Genomic DNA, 5873 nt, shown 5'->3' with positions numbered 1-5873 from the left:
TGGGCAATCAGCTTGGTCCTGGTGTTCTTCTACATGCCTAATTAGCACATTCCCTCCTGTTGTGACAAGCATGGGTGAGCAAGACTGTGTGGGGGCCGAGGCCAGAAGTCACTGGAAATGAGCGGCAGGTGGGAGAAGCTGAGAGATGGGATTGCCTTCTCCTGGGCACGCACCCTCCGCCGCCACCCTCCCGGTCCCCGGTCCCTGCCCTGGGTGGGGGGTGGGAGGGTTCTCAGAGAAGGGCCAAGGCTGGAGAGACAGCCACTGTCCAGCGAGAGGCTCCGGACCCTCCCCTGCCCTCACCGTGGACAGAAGGTGGTGGGCACACAGCTCTCGGCTCCAGGCCAGCTTCTGGGAGGCACAAGCCCCTGTCACAGGATAGACAGGACGTGGCCCATTTGCTGTGTTGGGGGTGAGGATGGACAGTGGTTAAGGGCATGGGAGCTGGCATTTGGAAGTCCTACCTTCCTAAACCCAATGCTGCCTCTCCCCAGCTGTGCTCCCTTAAGCAATTTCCTTAACCTCTCTGAATCTCATTTGTAAAATGAGGTTTGCTGCGGGGGCCGAGGGGGTGGAACAGGGTCATTGCCAAGATTCAGTAGCAGAGTACCATGAAATCCTATGATGTCTTCCCTTGCCTATAATATTACTTTACTGCTCCAGGGGGAAAAAAAAAAAAGTGCTTTGGACAGCCCGGAGAAACAATGTCTCTTGAAGAAAGGGTTAAAATACTTGCATCTTAGGAGATGTGTCATGTGTTTTTCTGCCTTTGGACCGAGTAGACTGCACATCTTTTAACAGTTTTTGGTGACGCAGGGTAATGGGGTTCAGCATCCTTCCCCTGGAGCCCCGAGCTTGCCTGTCATTAGAAATCAAACAGTGGTTGGGGCACCTGAGTGGCTCAGTGGGTTAAAGCCTCTGCCTTCAGCTCAGGTCATGATCCCAGGGTCCTGGGATCGAGCCCTACATTGGGCTCTTTGCTCAGTGGGGAGCCTGCTTTCTCTTCTCTCTGCCTGCCTCTCTGCCTACTTGTGATCTCGGTCTATCAAATAAATAAAATCTTAAAAAAAAAAAAAGAAATCAAACAGTGGTCTTCATTCAGCAAACCAGTGTCACGCATTTGCCCCAACACTTGGTCTCTTGAGACGTGTGCCCGGGAGCACCGGCGGCAGCCACTCGGAGAAACGAGGGCGTGGCTCCAAGTGGCCGCAGCACTAGCACGCGGCTGTTTCTGGTCTGCGGCGGGGTACGCCCACAGAAGCCCCAGGCTCGGGGCCCGTCAGGGGCTTATGATGGCGAGGCTGACCGAAGGGCGGCAGGTGCACATCTGGAGTGGGTGAGCGAGGCTTTGAACCAGAGGCTGATTCTGGGTTCCGGGGGCTTTCCACGGAGGGTGCCGATTTAGCCAATACAAATCCAAGATGGTCTTGGGTTTGTCTTGGGAACACGATGTGAAAGCCGAAGCCGTGGGGATCAGGGTCAGGTAGGAGGGGCCGGATCCTGGAGGACCCAAGGGAGACAGGCCCGCAGCCCAGACGCAGCCAGGGGTGTGGGCCGGCATCCCAGAGGGAGTGAGCCCCATCCAGCGTCTGTCAGCCCCAGCTCTAGGCTTTTTCCCCCGAAGGAGCACCTGCCGGGACTCCCTGGCTTGGGGGTTAGTGGCTGTGAGACTGGTGACTTCCCCTCCAATTCCACCTTCCCATCCCAGTAATGACGAGCGTAGGGACTCTTCCAGGAAGCAGCTTCTCCCGTCTTCCTTCCCTCGCCTGGCTCCTAATCCAGCCGATAGAGTCCAAGAGCCACACACTTCTCCTGTAACGGGTGAGGAACTGTAAATATTTGGGGCCCTGAGGGCCATATGGTCTCTGTCACAACGACTCAAGGTGCCGGTGCAGGGACAGCAGGCGCACTATTTACGTACTGCCTGCGGCAGCTTCCCAGACCATATGGACCGCAGAGCCGAAAATTTCTCTCTGGCACTTGACAGAGTTTACCAGCCTTGCCATGCACTAGGAATATCTTTCAAGTCAGTAACTATCTTTCCTTACCTTTTTTTAAACTCTTTTATTTTATAGAGATGGAACAAGGCAGAGGGAGAGGGAGAGAGAGAATCTTGAGGCAGTTTCCACGCCCAGGGAGGAGCCCGGTGCAGGGTTCCATCCCACAGCCCTGAGATCATGACTTGAGCCAAAACCGAGTCTGGTGCTCAACCAGCTGAGCCACCCAGGCGCCACCCCCACCTTTGCTATCCTTTTTCAAAAGATTGATTGGTTGGTTGGTTGATTTGACAGAGAGATCACAAGTGGGGCGGGGGGATGCAGGCTCCCTGCTGAGCAGAGAGCCGGATGCGGGACTCGATCCCAGGACCCTGGGATCATGACCTGAGCCAAAGGCAGAGGCTTAACCCACTGAGGCACCCAGGTGCCACCCCTGCCACTATCCTTTTTAACGACTACATTTTGCTGCCCTTCCACTAGGGTTTCAAAAGCTGCTGTACCGAGGACATTCATTTCCCTGGCAAATGTTCTAGAAACCTGGTTTGCCATGGGAAGATGCCCTCTGAGTTTGAGAAGCAGTAAATAATGTCCTCAAAGCCTCTCCCAGCCTAGCCGTGGTCTCTAAGCTCTGACAGGCCGAAAAGGGGGCATTTTCTGAGTCACTTCTCATGACCCATGGATACGATCACCTGGATCTTTCTGCCAATCTGCAGACCCATAGTTGGGTCCCCTGCTGAGGAAGCCCACTGAAGCTGTCCTCAGAGTCCAGGACAGTCCCTCTGTTCCTTGCAACTGGGTCCCCTTCACATCAAGCAGTATACAAGGAGCTCCTTGAAATCTTTCTTCTCTTAATTAAACGTTGCCTTATTCGGAACAAAGGATTCCTTGCTTGTTCGGGTCCACTGTACATCATGCTGGGCTGGGGGTCATCACGCTGGGCTGGGAGGGTCTTCCTGCTGGATCAACGGAGAGGATTTAAGGCAGAGGCTTGAACCCGTTCTTCTAGTTCCAGGGCACTCTCCAGATTCTTCTGTGGGTTTAATTTCCTAAGGCAGAAACCTTACCTGGATTTATGAATGACGTGGCGCTCTTTGTTGCCCTAGATCCCTCGGGAGCCCCTGAAGAAGACAATTGTTTGGAAAGTGTTGCCTCTTATGCTTTTCCTTTTTAAATTTTTTCTTTTATATAAAAGAGGAATTATAGTCTTTGCACTCTATAACCTTGGGCTTCTGCCAAGTTTCCTTAGTAGCATTTTCACTTGAAATATTTGAGCCTTTCTCCTCCTGAGCCAGGAGGGTGTTTCTTGTACCAAGAGTGGAGTTTGAAAAACCAAAACTCTCAAGCCCGGGTTTATGGTGTCCGATACCCCAAATGTACACATCGCTTCCCAACCCACTTATAGAGAAACTGGAAAAGCCAGAAAGACTTAGACGCAATCATTTTGCTCATTTTTCAAATTGATAGGATCTCTTTAAAAAAAAATGTTGGACTTGGAAGTTTATGTGAAATTTGTCTGAAGTTCTATTTTTTGTTATTATGAAACGACACGTGGTCATTAGAGAATTGAAACATCTTAGACTGGGAAGATAAACTGACCTTCGCCACCAGCCCACACTCAAGGAGGCGCACACCAACACTGCAGGACCGTCACAGGCACTGTGGGGTGTCTAGTCAACATCTGTTCTCTTCGTTTTTCCTCAGAAACCCCTGATTTTGTCCTGCCATCCACTCCGGACAAGTATTTTGAGATTAATTTGTCATGGTCGCGTTTTCCTCCCCGCAGGCATCTCGGGCCGGAGTCTGGGACGTAATTATGGGTGACGAGGGAAGAAGACCAGTATCTGCTGCTGGACGCCTGGGGAAGGTTTCCTTCCTCCTCTGTGAGCCGCCCAGAAGGAGACGCCCTTCTGCTCTTCTTTCTGGGGACAAGACAGCACACCTGGAACCACGATGACGCAATGAAGCAGACGTGGGGGTGAAGGTCGAGCCCGGAGAGCTGGAAATCCAGCAGAAGCCCAGGGCCAGCTCTGCTTCCGCTCTTCTTACGGGACAGAAGATGCTCCCACATGTTAAGACGGTTGGAGTCGGGATTCGGTTTCCGTCGTGAAAAGCATCAGAACTGAGTGGTGTGTGTGTGTGTGCGCGCCCACACGTGGGTATCATGTTGTAGACGCCGCCGACCACATCGGATGAAGATGGGCCGATTTTGCTGTCGCTGCAAGCCCCCCCGCCCCCAGGAGAGGAGCCCGAGGAGATTCCTGGAAAGGGCAGTGGAGGGGGCTGGAGGCTGTACCGGCCGCTTCTCGGGAGGGAAGCGAGAAACAGGCCCGTTCTGGACGCTGTTGAAAAGATGGGCCATTTGGCAACTATCTTAACGACGGAAGCAGATCCAGCTGGAGCGAAGCGGGACAGGAACGGACTCTGACGAGCTGGCGGTCACTCCTGGGAGAAGACAGGGCTGCTGTGTCATTTTTATGGTTGCCGTGTGGCCTCATCGGCCACCTGCTCCCAGCAGTTTCTCTTCTGTTGGAAACGTTGTGTCTGGTTGTCAGCGAGGCCCATTTCACTTTCACTGGTTGTGAGAGAAATATTTATATCCCGAGTAAAAGGATGCCCCCCCCCCACTGTCATCCGTTCTCCATGCAACGTGACATTCAAAGACAGTCTCCCAGAGTCATTAAAAACAGCTGACATACTCAGGGCGCCTGGGTGGCGCAGTGGGGTAAAGCCTCTGCCTTTGGCTCAGGTCACGATCCCAGGGTCCTAGGATCGAGCCCCGCATTGGGCTCTCTGCTCAGCAAGGAGCCTGCTTCCCCCTCTCTCTCTGCTTCCCTCTCTGCCTACTTGTGATCTCTGTCTGTCAAATAAATAAATATAATATTTTTTTAAAAAATGAGGCAAAGGCAAATTAAAAGCTGGCTTCATTCGTATTAACCCAGCTTTGGCAAAACTTGAAGGCAGGCTGTTCATAAATAGAGCCGTATCTCTTGGCTTGGAGGTGAAGATGGGGGGACAGGGTAGCCTTGTGTCTCCTGCCAACCGCCCGGCCACTTCCACCCGGCCGCCGGCACAAGAGACGACACAGCGAGGGTGAGAACTTGAAGGTTAGAATGCTGGGGTCAGAGCTGTCAGAGCTGTCCTGGCCCTTCAGTAAATCGTACTCGGTGTCTTAGAATTTGGCCCGATCAGATTCGTGTCTTCCTCCCTGAAGGATAGGAGGGGGGAACTACAAGGTATCTCGTGGAAAAATCCCAGGGGAGGGCTCCAAAGCGTCATGGGGAGCAGACAAGCAGAGGGAGCCCCAATAGGCCCACCTGCCTGGAGAGTTTGTGGCACATAAACGGCTCTCGCGAATACCTCCGTACTCATTTCGAGATGCTACGACATCATTAATACATATTTGGTCTCTGCCCCCCTTTCCTGCACGGAGCTGCTGTCCTCCTTGGCATCTCCGATGATGTGTCTTTTGGTAGGGGAACGCGATGACTGGCGAAGGGGCGGCTCCCGGGTAGCCCCGGAGGGATGCTGGTTGCCGGGGTAACCAACCTCGCGCTGGGCGGGCCCGGGCCTTCAGCTCCACCCACTGACCCTTCGGGAGCGGAGAGGGGCTGGCGTTTGAGCCAATCACACTAAAGGCCAGTGATTTACTCGGTCCTGCCTAAGGAATGACACTTCTGCCAAAAGTCCCGAACCACAGGCTTCGGGAGCTTCCAGGTTGGTGAACCTTGCGGCGGTGCGGGGGTGGGGGGTGCGGCGGTGCGGGGGTGCGGGGGTGCGGCGGTGCGGGGGTGCGGGGGTGCGGCGGTGCGGGGGTGCAGGGCTGCGGAGAGGACGCACTGGCTCTGGCCCTTTCCCCCACACTCTGCTCTAGACATC

The 5873-nt window shown here is 54.0% G+C and overlaps 1 long non-coding RNA gene across 1 annotated transcript; it reads right to left on the bottom strand.

The window, feature by feature from the left end:
- Positions 1–3488: 3488 nt before the first annotated feature.
- Positions 3489–5630, bottom strand: LOC116596314. The gene is made up of 3 exons (XR_004288105.1): positions 5312–5630; positions 4291–4439; positions 3489–3916 (listed from the first exon to the last, which is right to left on the bottom strand). It is a non-coding gene; the product is annotated as an uncharacterized LOC116596314 (long non-coding RNA).
- Between the last annotated feature and the right edge of the window lie 243 nt (positions 5631–5873).

This window comes from Mustela erminea, chromosome 7 (genome assembly GCF_009829155.1).
Source record: "Mustela erminea isolate mMusErm1 chromosome 7, mMusErm1.Pri, whole genome shotgun sequence".
NCBI lineage: Eukaryota > Metazoa > Chordata > Mammalia > Carnivora > Mustelidae > Mustela > Mustela erminea.
Note: the sequence above shows the minus strand (reverse complement) of the source record. Positions and strands in the feature narration are given on the sequence as shown.